Here is a 17,704-nt window from a genome sequence, read left to right on the forward strand (position 1 = left end):
TTATCGTTAGTGTAAATAAGATAAAAATGCAATAAACCCTATACAAACTAAGTTTACATAGGGTAATAAGGATAATTCTCTTTCAAATACATTAATAATAATTAATTAAATAATAATTTAAAAACCTAGCTCAAGTATAAAAAATATTATTAAACATAATACTTTCCTTGTTTTTTACAATTACTCTTTGGGAAATGGTACTCCTTATTTCACATTATTGTTGCGTTTGCATTCTAAATCCAAACGAACAAAACTTTTTAAAAATTAAAAAAAAAAAAAAAAAAAAAACGTTTCAGAGCATATAACATAAATTTCGTAATTTAAGACAATTATTTAATGTTTTAGAAATTATTTTCTGAAAATATATGTAATCTAAATACATATCTCTGTATGCATAATTTATTTAAAAAAAAGACGTGTTCCTTGTATATACCATATGTACTTTTACAATGCATAAATTAATCGTCTGCAAGTATTGCTCAGCCAATGAAAAAAATCCTAGAAATAGAATTAATTTTTTTCATAAAATAAAAAAATAAATCGACTTTGTTCCCGCCCGGGTTCGAACCGGGGACCTTGTGCGTGTGAAGCACACGTGATAACCGCTACACTACGGAAACAACTTACCATGCTCCGGTCCAATGGTGGTCATAGTCCGAAGATCGTGGTTATCTAGCATTCCCTGTTACTATTGCGTGGCAGAAACAACAAACAACAAATCCAGAGACCGCATAAGACTGCCTGAATGAAATCCATTCTCTGCCTTGTCATGCCGCTCTTAATTAGCCCTTACTTGTCCGCTCCACACACAATTGGCCAGCAGTTGGCGAGCGAGGAGGGGGCGAGAGAAAGGCATTCCCGACATGCCTGAAAGACGCTGACCAGATTACCAACCAATGCTCTGGGGAGGGGCCAGGAAGGGAGGGATATCTGTGGTGGGTGGCGATGCTATGCTGGCCCACCTTTAAATAAATTCGAGCACGCTGATCCTTGATTAAAATTCCTATTGTCTTGTTCGCTTTCGGCCGGGCCAAGACTGGCTCCCCCTTTCATTGCTCTGCTTTTGTGCGGCACCGTGAACGTAATTAATATGCAGACCAGAACGGACTCTAACTGCTCTCTGGCACTCGTTATAATTACGCATTTAAATTGGCACAAAGGTTGAGGCCAGACACGAACACAGAGGACACACTGAGCAGAAAACGGATTTCTATAATGGAGACCATGATTCTTAACCTGAGATTACTCATCCTATTTTACAATAATTTTTTTAATTAAATAGATTTTTAATAGAATCTGTAACTAGTTAAAATAATGTCCGAACAGAGTCGAATAAAATAGTCTCAAGGTAATCTCTAAACTCATTAAACTCCTCTTTTAGGGTTCTGAAAACTCGCACCTAATATTCTTTGGCACTTTTAAAATTAGTTTTATTAATATTTAGAAATTAGATTAAGCACCTCTTTAGATATTAGCGATGGATTCTCCTCGCAGTGCAAGCAAATCCACGAGCAACGCCAAGAAGAGTCCACAAGGAAGCGCCTTCGAGTGTGAGTGTGCGGGGGTGGCTATATTTACATGTATATGTGTATGTGTACGGCCCCATAAATTTGGGTCAATGGGAAAAACGTCAGAATTGAGTAATTACAACATAATTTTCAATTTTGCAGTTTACGTTGTAAATTAATTTGCGGTCGACATTGGCGAAGCAGCCTCAGATCAAGCTGTTCCATTCCATTCACCCCCTTTTCAGCTCAGGCCGGCTGAATCGTGACTGGTTTTTGGGTGGGGTCTTGATCTCTGTGCTCCGTGCTCTGTGCTCTTTGGGTTCTGGGGTCTACGTTCTGAGTTTTAGGTTCAGGGGGATTGCACAACAATTAAAGCAACAATTACTGGACAGCCGGACGGACGAGCAACCGTTGGATTTGGCGTTGTGTGTTGTGCCGAGCTGTATATGGTAAATGTATATTGTTGTTCCGCCATTCGGGTCGGTGTTTCTCGGTGGGGGTCCCCGTTTGTTGTGCATAATTAATTGTCCGTTATTCTGGCCGTATTGATACCCAGTAGGTGAAAAGGTGACTTGGGCTGGAATATTGATTGCAATGACAAATTGAATTGTCATTTTAATTCCAAATAATTAAATTTGGTAAGCATAGAGATTTGATCTTTAAATTTTCTTGTATGTTTTTCACAAATTTCCTTATTCAAATTTTTTCTTGAATTAAACACCTTTTGGATATGCTTTTAAAATGGAAATAGTTATTTTTTAATTCGACAATTCATTTTGTTAAACCCGGAAACGAATCTAATTCTTTTGTCTCTCCACAAATAAATTATATGCTATACAAAAATAAATAAATTAGCGTGCCTTTCACAGCAATTAAGTTAATATGGTAATTCAGGGGAGGGCAGACAATACATTGACCCCGTAGAATTGCATTTGTTTGATTAAAACATATACCAAAATGTCGCTAGATAGGAGAACAAATTGTAAACATTTTGTGTAATATTAAAAAGAGAACCCATGACTAGAGAAATATATATTTAAATATATCTTTATTTAACATTTTCTTAAGATAATGCATGTTATAGCAAAAAGGAAATTTAGTTATTATTTAAAGTACCTAAATTATATTTATTGGTGGTTAAGTAATCTAGACCTACATTTTAAATAGGGCTAGAAGTTAATAATTTATTGAGTTTAAATTAAAACCTATGAAAACGAATGAGTTTAGTGAAACCACTGAGTGCAAATTGACAGAAAATTCAATTTGAAATTAAATTTCAGTACGTGACAGATGGACGTTCGTTCCAGTAATGGAGCTGGTCTTTATTTTATTCCCATTTTCCCTCCCCCACTTGCTATCGATGTATTTTTAAGAGTGACAAAATAGTTTTCTCATCACCATCATCAGCAGACCCGGGGGACCTACTGTGTTTTTTCTGTACAAAACTGTTTACGATTTTACAGCTGAATGGATTTTAATTGGAAGCACCAAAAGACACGCTAGTGTCAATGACAGAAGGGGTGCCAGCGGGAGGGTCGCTGGAGGTGGGGCTGTTCATGTAGGGAGGTGTTTTCCGAGCAGGATTTCTCCGAGAAAAGCAGTGGAAAGGCAGGGCAGTTGCTAGCAGCTGTGACAGGACCTCGGATCATGTGGGTCTTTCCAGCTTATGCAGGAGGGTGTTGTGCCCGAAAGATGCAATAAAAAATTGACCCGAAAATGTGTAACAAATGTTGTGACATATTTTCGCAACGTTTTCTCACAGCTCCCCCTCACACTTCCCAGGGAACTCGAACCCCTCCCTCGCTCTACCAGGCCGCTGCCAATGATCCTGAAAAGCGCAAACGAAAAGAGTCTGAAAGGATGCTCGGAATGGGTTTTCCCAGGGCGGGTGAAAATCGGTTTCGGGCAACATTTGTTTTGGGCCACACATATAACGGAAAATGTGCAAAAATGAATATGAAAAGGGAGCAAGCGCTGCCAGGAGTTGTGGCTGGGGCTGGGGCGAAAATCTGTAACTGTAAATGTAACTGCAGCATGGCATGAACTTAATCTGCTGCCGATTGTGTTTCTTGCTTTTTCCAGGGGCGGCGGGCGGATTTGTTGCTCAATTTGTAGCGGGGGAGTGCGGAGCGGTCTACTTTGAGCAACCCAAATACGGCGCATTTTCAATATTGCGGCAACAATTTTCATGGATTTTTCGCCTTCTTTGTTTTTCGCTTCGCTCCTTTTTTGTTTTGGCCTGTTTGTATTTGGCAACTTGGTAATAATGAAACCAGCGATTGGGGCCCAAGCTGCGGGGGTGTGTTCATTTAATTGAAAACGAGGCGTGGCCGTGGCAGAGGAGGATGAGGAGGCGGTGGCGGTGGCAGCGGCAGCACTTAAAGCGAAATTGAGAGCAGATGGAACGGCAAGCGAAAAACTTACAATAATTGCCCACAACAGTTTGAAATTGGACGAAGCCACTCAAATGGACTGAAGTCCGGGGCAGCTCCGGTTAACTGAGATGATTACCATCGGCGGCAGATAAAGTTTCTGCGGCCACTTAATGGGTTATTTATAGAGTTTCCCCAGCAAAGTCTGAGTGTTGAAATTAATTAAATTATACAATCAAAATCTTCTTCAGGTTAATAAAGAATTTTTTATTAACCAGAGTGAAGAAGAGAAAAGCGAAGAAGGTGTCTTGCCCTGCCATTAGATGGGTTATATATTTATTATACAGTCCAACTTTTTTGGCTCTTTTAAAACGATTCTTCCATTATATATTATATTACAAGAATGATTTTTATGGGTAAAAATTCAATTTAGTTAACCTAACCATTTAATAATTTCATCGTTTTTGAAATACACTAAAATGATGACCAAAACTACTGCTACAAAATTTAAAATTTAACAAAGATTAAATATTACACATAATTTTAAATTAAAATATAATCGTTGCAATTGTAGCAAATTTTTCATGGACGTGAAAAAAACTACAAACAATGTCCATGATTAAGACCCTCTCGAATTTCAACTCCTAGAGATTTCCTCGACATCCCCGATTAATTCGTTTCCCGCACCGATTTTTGTTGACCCCTTTTGAGTTCATCAATAGAACGTGATATCCATTTTATTGCCATTCGTAAACCGATTCACACAACAATGAACGAAGGAAATATCTCAAATTTTCAAAGACAAATATGCGCCACAAATCACATTTCCATGAATATACTAGGTACGCTATGTATGGATGTGCTCTGTGTCCTGGCTGCGGACATGTGTGCTGTATTATTTATATCAATTTGAATGATATACAAATTGGTATTGCAAACAGCTCGTGACTATAAACAGAGAGTGTAACCTGATACGTTGCTTGTTGCAGTCGCTCGCCAATTTCTTCTTTCTGTGCAACACGGACCATGAGAGTGAGTGTTTGTGTGTTTGGACGCCATGGCGACCTTTTCTTTGGAGCCTCGCCTCGGTCGCCATGCTATCTTTGTGTATGGACAAACACTCGTACACACACACACATACCCACACAGCCACATTGACACTGACAAAAGCAAGGACACAAGGCCGTGGGAGGTGGACAAGGCAAACAGAAGCCGCCCCTTCCATGTGAGTGGGCGGGCAAACAGAGCGATCCCCTGCAGCCCAGAGCCTCCAAAGCAGGACGCATTTCGCACACTGACCCACGCCCACCGTGCACCGTCCACCGCCCACATCGTCCACCAGGCCTCCCCTGTTGCCCGCTGCATTATATCGAGGAAACCGGGGACCCGGGAACTACCATCTCTTTTTCGCCTCTCGACAAAAACCAATAAGTCAAATGACCGAAAAGGCTTAACAGACCATGAAAAACGTAAGAAAGGTAAGCCAAAAGGGGGGTTTTTGGCGCAAAAAGCCAACAACAATAAGCGGAAAATCAGGATAATGTAACAAAAAACGTTGCCAGGAAATCGATGGGAAAAAATGAATAAAGAACGGGCGAATTAAAAACGATAAATAAACAATGATGATTCCTGAACGTCCGGGCTCGGAACCGCTTGGGTCTTTGAGTACGTTTTTACAACACTTGGGCAATGGGTTCATGCATATACCAAGCTCAAATATTTAGTTACATTTAAACGGGATTTTCAGGAATTTACAATATTTATTCTACTTACAAGATTTAAAAAACAAGAAAGGAAGCTAACTTCGGCACGCCGAAGTTTGTATACCCTTGCAGATTGGTTTTCATATTTATATTATAAATTATAATGCCGAAAACAGACACTAAACGGAGTTTCATAACATTTTACCTATACTTATTATGTTTACAGTTTGACAGTTACAGTTTACATTCCCAGTTTTACATTTTCTCTACATCTACGGATCACTTCTATGGCAGCTATATGATATAGTTCTCCGATTTTCATAATATCGTTACCAAAATTCTGAAATAATACTAAATGCTCATGTCTCAAAGTAGATGAAAATACGTTGAAAAACAACGAAGTTATAATTTTTTCTTTTACTTTCCCTATCGTTCCTATGGCAGCTATAAGATATAGTAGTCCGATTTTCATTAAATTTATACCAAAATTTTAAAATAATTCCAGAAGCTCATGTTTCAAATTAGATGAAAATACGTTGAAAAACAACGAAGGTATAATTTTTTCTTTTACTTTCCCTATCGTTCCTATGGCAGCTATAAGATATAGTAGTCCGATTTTCATAAAATTTTTTCCAAAATTCAGAAATAATATATAATGGCCAAATCTAAAAAATTGTGCAAAAATGTTGAAAAACAGCCAAGTTATAATTTTTTTTCTAAAAATTTATCGAACATTTGTATGGCAGCTATATGATATAGTCGTCCGATCCGGCCCGTTCCGACATATATAGCAGTGAGAGTATATAGAAGACTATATGTAAAGTTTCATTCAGATAGCTTTAAAACTGAGGGACTAGTTTGCGTAGAAACGGACAGACGGACAGACGGACAGACGGACAGACGGACATGGCTAGATCGACTCGGCTGTTGATGCTGATCAAGAATATATATACTTTATAGGGTCGGAAACGTCTCCTTCACTGCGTTGCAAACTTCTGACTGAAATTATAATACCCTGCAAGGGTATAAAAATATCTAAGAAATTGGTAAAATGTATACAAATATGTAGAGCTATAGATGAACTTGTTGGCGTGTCAATAACATCATATATAATACAATATATTCTTTTTTGGTATTAATTAATTAAAAAATATAGTTTAGATCTTATAACAATCATACATCCAATAAAAAAGAGAAAAATAAGAATTATCATTTATTTTCTTAGTAAAATTATAACGTTTTTATCCTTGCAATAATAAAATAATCTAATATTTGTAAGCAAGCAATATATTTTCTGATCCTTGCGAAAGTTATTGCATGTTTTTGTTACATAAATGGTTTTACTTAAAGTTTTGTGCACTAAAATTCGAATTAAGCCTTAAACTTGAGTTTTTTCCACTAGCAGAGCTTCCTTTATTACCAACAGGAATTTCTCTGGCATTCCAGTCCAATTTTTTATTAGCTACCATATTTTATGGAATTCTTTGCACAGAATAGAAAACCATTACAGAGCTCACTTGATTCCTGTATTACCTTTGACTATTGCAGATTGCATTGAAAAGCTCTTAGACTCTTAAACCAAAAACAAATCTCATTGTTGACTGTTTGCTGCCGTGATTGCCGCATAAGAGTCGAGATCCACGAGGATGCTGGGGAAAGGAATGGGCTGGGGCTGGGGCTGGGTCTGGGCTTGGGTCCGGGTGTCGTTCCGTGGGTCAGAGGAAACTAGAGGAAATAGAGGCAGCCGGCGATGTCCCATTTGTGCCAAGTGTGTGACAATAAAATGTTTACCGATAGCAATACCAGCAGCAGCAGCAGCAGCAGCAGCAAAAAGAAGCCCGCCTAGGAACAAACTGGCAAAGCAATTGAATGTGGCACAAAGTGCTCTAGTGGGTGGTGGTGGATTGGCCAGGGATTGAAATTTCGTGCTGGGATCTGGATTGCGAATGGGAATGGGTTGGGCCCGGTGCCATCTATTAGGAAAGGTTGCCAGGCAAAAAGGCGAGCCGTCGACTATTATAAATAATAAATGCTGACTGGTCAGCCAAAGCTGGTCGACAGGCAGGAGAAGTGTCCTTTTTGCTTTCCTCAGCCGGCGGGTGTGGGTGTGTAGGGTTGGGGGAAAAAAATAAGGAAAGACAAAAACAATTTGCCGGCTCCTCACACTCTACATCATCGTCTTTCGGCCCCTGTTCGAAGCTTTTTTTCCAGCTCACGCGCCCTTGGCTCATAAATCTCGGCCAAGAGTGAAATAAAGCTAAGCGTAGCTCCTGACGTCGGTGTCCTGGCACCTGGCAAATTGATTTGTTGGTTTATTTGGTATGCTGGAGCAAAAAGAAGCAGGAGCCAGAGCGGGAGTAGGAGTAGGAGACGGGGCCCCGAAGGAGCACCGTAAATTCGGGCGCCGCCTGTTTGTGTCGTAAAATACGGGGACATAATATGAACTGAGCTATAGTGAAGTGTCCTGCTCCTGGTCCCGGGCCAGGCTCGTCTTCATCCTGGGCTCGAAAATGGCATTACGATGAAGTTAAGCAGCTGAAGGCGCACATAAAGCAATTTTCAATTGGGAAATTGTGGTGCCTCGGCGTCGTCCTTGATCGATTAAATTCAACGTCCGGCCGACCACTTAATGCCTTTAATTTAAATCAATCAATCAATCAAGCAGCTGCTTCCACTTGAAGGGAGACTGTCCCTCCCTTCGACGGTTTGTCCGCCCCCCGCCGCCACTTACTGTTATTTTAGTTTTTCCCCAATTCCCACAGTTTTCCCGCCGGCTTAGTTTGGTGGGTGGAATATATTTTGGGTCTGATTTTAAGCAGCTTAACCGTTTGGCTCAATGACCATTCTTTGCCAGCCTTTTGTCTTGCTAAGCTACTTAATTTATCTGCTATAAAGGTCCTGCATCGCTCTCGCTCTGGCCTATCAGCAGATGCCCATCGGTGTCACGCCGGCCTGTGTTTCGGTTAAGACAATTTAAAGTGGCCCGAAATTGAAATCAAATCAAATCATTGCCGCTCATCCACCCCAAGACTATGCCCGGACTCCAGGGCAGCAGGACAAGAGCAAGTGACCTGAATTGAATTCCTCCAGTTGTCCATTTCAATGCTTGTGCTCAACCGGATGTATACATTTACATATTTGTACATAAATATATATATTTACTTGGATGTATTTACATATGTGTGTCCCAGAAAGCATTTTCGACCACGTTGGTGGGGATTACGACAAGGCGCTCCTTTAATCTTTCATATAGAAATGGGGTTTTACCCTAAGTTTAGTTGTGTCTTTATATGGCTTAGGTTAAAAATAACTAAAGAATGTGTTAACATAAATTTTATTAAACATACATTTTTAGCCTCCTTAATTTACTTAACAAATAAAGTGGTATGTTGATTTTGATGTATCATAGATTTGAAAAAGGAATTAATCAAGTACTATTTCAATATAGCACATTCAATTTCTTCTTAGTTAAATATATACATTTTTGTAAGGCTTTATTAGTCAAATATTGTAACGAAATGTGCAAATTTGTATCTTATATATAATTTAAACTAGTCAAAGTATTGTCTGGCTGCCTCAAACCAATGTTGCATGTGGCGGACCTCAAATTTATAATTACACATAAATTTGGTGCAAAAAAATCACCTTTCAATCGTACAGGCAAACTGTAAAATGTTAACTTAGCGAAAAGAAACCAACTTTCGATTTTGTTGTAAGAAAAATGCATGACCTTTTCCCGAACGACGACTAGCCACGTCAAGTCCTTTTCTGTTTGCCATATTGAAAAATAAAATTACTTGTAAACTCAGTTATTGCTGTGACCTTTTCGGGTTTCTGGAATGGCCTTGATTCAATTTCGAGTTGGCTGCATGACCTGCATTTCCTATTGAATTGCTCCAACAAATCGCCCCATTCCCACGCGCAGCCAACCCTTCCGCCGTGCACCTAACAATCTTTCAATATTTCATGACGCAATCAATAACGTAAACTAACAACACGTGTCCTAACAAACGTAGCGATTACAGTGGAACGTAGCTAAGAGTATTTGGAGTTGTAAACAAATTTTCGGATGTCAGGTTTTAGAAATTTCTTTATTTTAAATATAGCCAAAATAGATATTGGTTTCTGAATTCAATGAAGATTTAATATGTTCCAGAAGGTTTCTTATTTTATATTTTTAGGTTTTTAGATGGGAGTAGAGTTCCTAATAAAGTTTTAGCTATAGAAATTTATACTTGAAAGACGGGATTTTTGTCCAAATTCTAAATTTTTTTTTACTGTTTTCTCTTGTGCCATTCTTCCGGCATTACTTCCCCACTTCCGCTCTCGCCTGACATTTCGCTAGCATTTAGCTGCAGTTCGTTCCACTTGCATATTTGGCCAATAAATTGCGCTTCCCGAGCAAACTGCAAACTGGAAGCCTGCTGCAGCCTGCAGCTGGCAGATCCTATCTGCCATCGCTTCGGCTCTGCCGCATTGCTATCGGAATGTCAAAGTTCAATGTGCAATTTAAATGCAACGCCCTGCAATTGGCTTCGCCTCTTGTTAGCCGCGCAGGTGCTGGCCCGGTATCCCGTGTCAAAATAGAAGAAACTGCAAACAATTTGTATTTAAATTTAAATTCCCCGCCAGAGCAGCAGCGTGGAATGCAGAGCCTGCGGCTGTTTTTAATTGGCAAATAAAAATGCGCAGACGAAAAACGAAATTTTGCATATGAATGCAAAATGTGAGCGATTCTGAATTGAAATTTATGAGAAAAAAATCAACGTGGCACGGCCATTGAAAAAAGCGTAGTTTCGCATAGAAAAGAAAATAAGCTGGAGCCCTGCACAGGCACACCAGCCCACACACACACACACGCAGCACATTCATGGCAGCAGGAAGCATCGATTATTCAAAACATCCGCAATTGGGAGCGCTTATCAACCCAGGCGCCATCTTCACAGCGCGCCATCTATGCGCAGTTTGTCAAAAATCTTTTTTCCAGGGCTTTTTTAGAGTCGAAATTTATTAAGCCACGGACACGTCATATACACGAGGGAGAGGTATGCACATTGGTTCGGAAGTTATGTTTGGAAAATCTATATTGGCTCGAACAAATCATAGAAATTTCTATGGATATGAAAGGGTATTCTTAGGGGTCACAGTTTAAATTGTCCCGGGAGGCGCATATAACAATACATTCACCATAGGCATAAAAAAAAATTAAATAATAGATTTAGAATTTGTTCAAGAATGACAAGCAGAGTTTTTATATTGGGAAATTAACTCTTATGAAATCTTAAAAGAACGGGGAAATTTAGTTTGAATTTTAACAGAACCAAAAGTTGAAAATAAATGTTGATTAATACCTTATAACAAATTATAAGAAATAATATAAAATATTATAATAATAATTTAGCGACCTCTATATTTTGTAATCAGGGTTTTGTTGTCTAGGTCTAATTTCGTCTTTCGGTGAGATTAAGCATAGAATGATTTGTCAACAGACAACCTGAGCTAATTCAGCTATTTCGATAGCGCCACGGCATATGTTTCATTATATTTCTTGGTGACGATCAAACTTAAAGGATTTTGCGGTTATATACAAAAAAAGGACTCTACAGTTAATTAACTATTTCTTTAGAGATTAACTTACAGATTACAAATTAAAGTTTTTCAAGAACACCTTCTTAAATATAAATAATATATATACCACAAAACACACCTCTTTCAAACCGTTCAATTAATTTGTGCGAAGAGTATCCTTGGTTCTGTTTCCGCTTCGTTCGACTTCCACCCTTTTTATCCTGTGCTCGTTTGGCGCATCGTGATGAGTTTTAGTGTCTATTGTCGCGTGCGGGATAGCCACACACGGACCTATACACCCCCTGCCAAGCACACATACAGATGCGGCCACGTATCCTGTCACACACTCACACATCGATGGGCATCCTGCGCCGCCTTGGCTCATTCATATGCATGACGATGTGTCCATTTTTGTGGCTTGTCATTAATGCATAAAAAATGCTAATGGGCCAGCGTTTATGTCAACGCTTTTGCCAAAAAGGTGCAAACTGTTGTTGCCATCAGAGTTGTTGGGCAAAATGTTTGTCGTAATGCCTTTTAAATGAAGTTGTGCGCCATTTGGCATTTGAAGTTTGCTCTGTTTGCTACTGTTTTGTCCGTGTTTTGGCCGTTTGCAATGATGGCCACCAAATTGAGTTGGCTCTGCGGTGAGTGGTTTCTTTTTTGCTGTCCTGTCCCGCCCTATCCCGGATCCCGAATCCCGGATCCCGAATGCCCCCTGCCCTGCTCCAGCTCTGTCGCTTTGTTCGGGGATAAGCTGCAATGTCAGATTAGTATGAGGCGGGGTTCGGGCCCCTTTGAGCGGCGGGGCTGCTGGTGTAATGCCAAAAGGGTTCGCATGGGTAATTGTGTGTGGATGGCTTCCGTTTCGCAGATGAGGAGGCGGTGGCCGAGAGTACGGCAAAGTGTTTATCACTAGACACCCGATAAGGTGGGAGGGTTAGTGGCCGGGCAAGGACTCAGGGACATAGGGACATCGGGATGGGGACAAGTCAGAGAAAAGCCATAGTCAAGTGCGATTTCAATGGAGATTAAAATGGAATCGGGCAAAGGTTGCGATTGTTTGCAGTTAGCTGTTGAAAACTTAATGAAACCATGTGTGAACTTCAATTGGCCCTTGACATTTGTGTGGTGACCTTTAAAATGTTGAAATTCTAGTGATTTAGCTTAAGCCATGTAGGTACTGATTAAGAAACTTTACTTCAATGCTAGAGGCTTACATGTGTAAGACCAGTATCTTACTTCTTGAAAACATAACGCAAAACTTTAAATGCGATTAAAGTAATTTCGCAGTAATGGTGGCACTTTGACTCTAGAAAGGAGTCCCAGAGACTACTTTTTCGTCTTAAATTAATTTGAGGAAAAGCCTGTGACCTGGAAAAAAGACTATCAATATAACACCCTGCATTTTAAACTTCTATTTTTACCTTTACGAAGAATGGAAAACCGAGCATATAATAGTTTCTTGAAGAAATATACGGATGGATATGTTTTACCTGTAATTTTTTTGTTTCATAAGGTCACACTGAATTTTAATAAAATCTGGGCACACCGTTTTCCCTCTATCTCGTTCTGTGTACCATATTCTGAGAATCCATTAAGTTTTCAGCAAGCAAAGAGGTTCCACCGGCACTATTACTGCTCCACTGTGCCTGAGCCACGCCTTTGGAAATCAACGATCCGAGGCGGCCCATTAACGCTACTGTATCTGCTCCATCTGGGCATGCAGATGTGGGGTTGTGTGCGTGCTGTTTGCCTTCGTGTTGGTATTGGTATTGGTATTCGCATTGGTGTTTGGAACTGGCATCGGTAGTGGTGTTTGCACGGCCCCACGTATTCGCGTTTTAGTGTTATCTGGGCGTCGACATCAGCCGCGCGTAACGTGGAAATTTTTCAGCCCAGCCAATGCGCCAAAAACAGTTTGCAGGCCAAAAAGCAGCAGGCGAGGCCGAAACAAGTAAGAATGCCGAAGTGGAGACGCCCCGACCATAATAATACCGGGTACTCATGATAGAACATCCCCTATCCCTATGCTCTAAACATTTTATTTATGTTGTGATTATAACTTTTATTATACATATTAAGACACAAGGAATATAGGACATATTGATGATAAAGAATCCACCTTATTCCCATTGATTGCTGTTTACTGGAACACCATATACCCTGGGCCAAGTCGCATACTGATTGTACCAAAATTGGGACTCGGAGGAGTCGAGTTCATTGCGTTTCTGCAGTGGCGCTGGGTCAAACTCTGGGGGGTACTAGAAGGGGGATTGGGCTTTGAAATTCGAATGGGTCGAAGGGGTTGGGCTGGAGCCGCACCAGGGACCGCAGTCAAAATGGCAATTTATCATTTTGTATTTAAGCGCGGTGCACAGGTGAGGGCGGAGGAAATGTGGCGGGCCAAACGGAAAACCAAACGAAAAACCAAACCGAACCAAGTGAAATGAAATGAAATGAAAGGCGGCATGTGGGCCACGTATTTTTAGATACTAACAAGTGATAAAAGCCAACCACGTACCACCCAAGCAGACACACACACACTTGGCTGGAGAGACGGACGGACGGATGGATGGATGGATGGATGGATGGAAGGCTGTGATGACTGACGAACTGAGGAACCGACTGACACCTACTGCAGGCAAAGGCTGACTCGGCATTCCTTAACTGCGTATCCATCAATGTCGTAGCCTGTCGTCCTCCTGATCCTGCCACTGCCGCTGCCACAGCCTTGGCTCCTGCGAACGCTGCTCCTTTCCAAATTGCTGCTGCTGACGTGCCTGCATTAAAGCTATACAAAGGACCACGGAGCAGCAGACAGCGGAGAAAAATTGAAAGCCTTTTATAGGCAGCGCACACATTGGGTCCAGCCCCATCTGCACTTTGAAAAATAATCAGAATCCAGATAAGGAAGGTTGTTTTCATATTTAAGAAATAATGAATTCATACAAAAACAGTTAAACCGATTATAAATATGTTAAGCCCGGTCAAAAGGCATTGTAGAACCTCTGATACTGTCTCATATCCTTTAAATCGGTATGAAAATAATGTTTTTAACGTGCCACCAGCTCATAATATTCCCTCGTTAGAGTTAACACATTTGTCGAATTTAATAAAAAGCGAATTGGTTACCCGTTTTAATACCATTTTTCCTGGGTGTAAAACCGAACCATTTCCCGCCTTCCATCACCCATCCACTCGGAATCCACCCCAACCAGGGAGAGAGGGATCCACCCGAGCAGAAGCTGCTAAATTTTTTGGCAATTCAATTGACGAACCCCAGAGGCGTTTGCTTTTAAATGCTCCACTTGGCTCCTGCTTCCTGTGTCTGCCACTCCTGGCACTCTGGTTCCTGCTGCTCCTGCAGCCGTGTCCTGGGCTGGGATGCGTGGTTTATTAGCTGATCCCATCGTCCTGACAAGCTACTTTTGACACGCCCACCGCCGAAACAACAAATACAGGAAGTCTTAGGCGGTAATTTACTTTTCAGCGCTCTGCAGGCAAATTATGCAAGACATTTCCCCACTCTTCCCTGCGCCCTTTCCACCAACTTTTCCGCAACCATCTCCATTCGCTTTCCCCCTGCCCCTCCCTCCCTCCTTTGCTTTGCTGAATTATGGTAGCAGCTTAAAGTTTCCCTCGTTTTTCGTGCTCGGAAAGAGCATTAGAAGTTTTCAAGTGCTTTGCGGATTCCTTAGCTTCGGAGGGCGGCAGAAGTTCCTGTGAAAATTGAAAGAACAAGTTCAATTTTGGGTCGTGACTGTCTGATTAATCTTTAAGGTAAACACATTTGATTGGTTCAAAGAAATTGTAATTTATCTGAGAAAATAGTGAAAGCAAATAGAATATTCAAGGATTTTTACATACAGAATTGCATACTCGTTTTGTGCATTATTTTGTGTAAATTCCTTTTTGAGCCCCAGTGGTTGAGTGAAGATAAATAAAATATTACATTAGAGAGAGACCAAAAGCGAAGGGCATATTAATTTATTTACAAAAATTGTAATATGAATTTAACAGTCCTTAAATTTAGTTAAAAACACGAGTCCAACGAATGTCCAACTTCATAATTGTTGTCTTGATGAGAGCAGACTTTCCAAGTGATAAGTAGAATCATAATTGAGCAGCAATTACTTTTAATATAATTTAGTTTGAATTTAGTAACAGCTTGAAGGTAAAGTTTTACTTAGAACAATTATTTACCAAAGTGCACTTTGAAGACCACTTACCCAGAGTTCTTAAACACGACAAAAACGCTTTCCACCTGAAGTTGTTTAACCTTCAAGGTTGCGCGGCATCACGCAGCTAACAGCAATTCACGGCCATCAAAATCTATTGGGGGCAAACTTGAAATCTGTTCTGTGCTGTATCACAATTGAAGTTTTTAACCCCCGAAAGCCCCATCCGGCGTCACCTTTGGCAGTCTAACTCATAATCGGGACACGTGCTGGCTTCGTTATTTCTCTCTTATTCCTTGCCTGGCTTTCATTTACGGAACTTTCGGTTTTGCCCTCCTCCCACAAGCCCGCCTTTTCAAATTGTCAAAGTTTTTTCTCTTCCCCTGGTTTTTCCCACCAATTTTTTTTCGGGGGGTCTGGTGGATGGGGCTAACTACTTTGCCGCTTTTTGCTGGCTTTTATGGATGCTCCTTATTTAGTCAATGACTTTGACGTCGACAACTTTAATCGAAAGCAATCTGAAGCCGGGTTCCAAGTCGACTGGCTTTTCTTTGAGGTGAGGTGTGCGCACGCGTTTCGCTTAATGCCGCGTAAATTGTTTCGCAGCCAAAGTTTGCACATTTCGCGTTATCCGCCATTTACATATTAACCCGAAGCCTGAGACCCGAATCCCAGAACTCAGGACTCAAGACCCAAAGCCCAGGACCCAGCGGCTCCGCTCCTGAAAACCCACGGCCCCAGGAGAGCTGCCGTCCAAAAATAGTTTTCAATTAGTGTGTTTCGGGGCGCCTCTGTCTGAGCAGGGTCTTCCGATTGTATTTCCCCGGGGGGCGTGGAGTTGTACTCAAGTTTATTTGGTAAAACTTTCTGCCAAGCTCAACGAAATTATGCGCATTTTTATCGCTCGCCGGCATTTTGTTCATCTTTATGTTTGTTTATCTGTGACCAAAAGTTATTGGCCAAATTAAACCGAAACTTGTTATTGTATCGGAATCCGTCTTTTTTAAGCAATTTAAAGCGGCATTCGGCGGCGATCATTTACGGCCATCGGCTGGAAACTGGGCCGCCTTTGACTTTTGTTCCTTCCCCCATAAATCATGGGCAATATTTTTTATTTTATTGCGGTCTTTTGTACCTTATGCGGCCAACATATTGTGCATAAATCTTTAATATTAAGTAAACACCACATATATTCCCGTCTAAATTTAAATTTATCGCCTGCTGCGCATTAGTTGTACTAGAAAGGAAAAAATCAGTCCGGGACCAGGACACATTGTTGGGAGCTTAGCCGGGTAGCTCTGGATGAAATAGGACTAAAAGTTAAATGGAAATCTATGGCTTTGTGGCTTATTGTACCACCGGCTGCCGGTGGGAAGGGGGACAAAGGGGTTTGGGCCTTGGGAAATGGGCAGATGGAAAATGGAAATATTATAAGCTGCAGGTAAATGTATGCAGAGAAGGATGATTCTTTTTTTGTTCTGTTTTCGAGTTAAACGAAACTCAAATAAAAGAAAACCAAGAGCGGGCTTAAAAACTAAAATCTCAAAAAGGAAAGTATAACAAAGACACGGGGTGGAAAAGCAGGGTTTGTGGGTAACACTGACAGTGCAAGGGAGGAGTTACCTTGTTAAGTTGGATGAAAAGTTGACACTTGAGCGTGAAGAAATCACTCAGAAATGCCAAAGCAGCCACAGCAATTGGCCTTGTTAGCAGGTGGCTCAGAAACTCGGAAACTCATGAACCCCGTGCACAACTGTACTGGCTCCGGCTCTGCTCCTTTGGCTCCTTTCGATCCTTCAACTTCTTCCACTTATTTGACGCTTTTCAAAACGCTCTCACATATCCGCAACAATCAACTGCGAGTCGTGACTTGCGACAGCGGCAGGAGGAGGCCCGCATTTCGGGGCTAAATGTCAAAAACTTTCGCATTTGCCTCCAGGTTGGTGTGTCCTGCCATTAACTCTCTGCCCCGAAAACCCGATGAGAAGCTACCGGAAAACACTGCATATGCAGAGAAAAAAAAACTACTTATAAATGTTAAATAAGCTTTTTGCTATAAAAACAAAGATCTGAATTTGTTCTTGAGAATTCTAAAAGCATTATTTTGCAAGAGCAAAGCTAAATGAGGGGGAATACGGGTTTTTTCGATATACTAAGAGGTAAGTTATGTAAATTAAATTTGGTACCCTTCTTACTATTTCTAGTCATAAAACAAAAATGGTTCATTATTTCCGCACCATTGCAGTGTAAAATGCGCACTTTTTGATTAGGAAAAGCGCCAGGTAATCGTCTGCGGGTGCCGCCACAAAAGCTTAGAGTGGGCGGCGTGTGAGTGGGAAATGCGGAAAAGTGGAAATGGGGGCGCTGGGAGT

The 17,704-nt window shown here is 40.9% G+C and overlaps 1 protein-coding gene and 1 non-coding gene across 3 annotated transcripts in view; one reads left to right on the top strand and one right to left on the bottom strand.

Moving 5' to 3' along the window:
• Positions 1–17,704, top strand: part of Naam (Nicotinamide amidase) — a 32,168-nt gene that overhangs the window by 1,254 nt on the left and 13,210 nt on the right. The window lies entirely within an intron of this gene.
• TRNAV-CAC (transfer RNA valine (anticodon CAC)) lies at positions 548–620 on the bottom strand. Its single transcript has one exon. It is a non-coding gene; the product is annotated as a tRNA-Val (tRNA).

The sequence above is a fragment of the Drosophila kikkawai genome, chromosome 3R (genome assembly GCF_030179895.1).
Source record: "Drosophila kikkawai strain 14028-0561.14 chromosome 3R, DkikHiC1v2, whole genome shotgun sequence".
Classification (NCBI taxonomy): Eukaryota; Metazoa; Arthropoda; class Insecta; order Diptera; family Drosophilidae; genus Drosophila; species Drosophila kikkawai.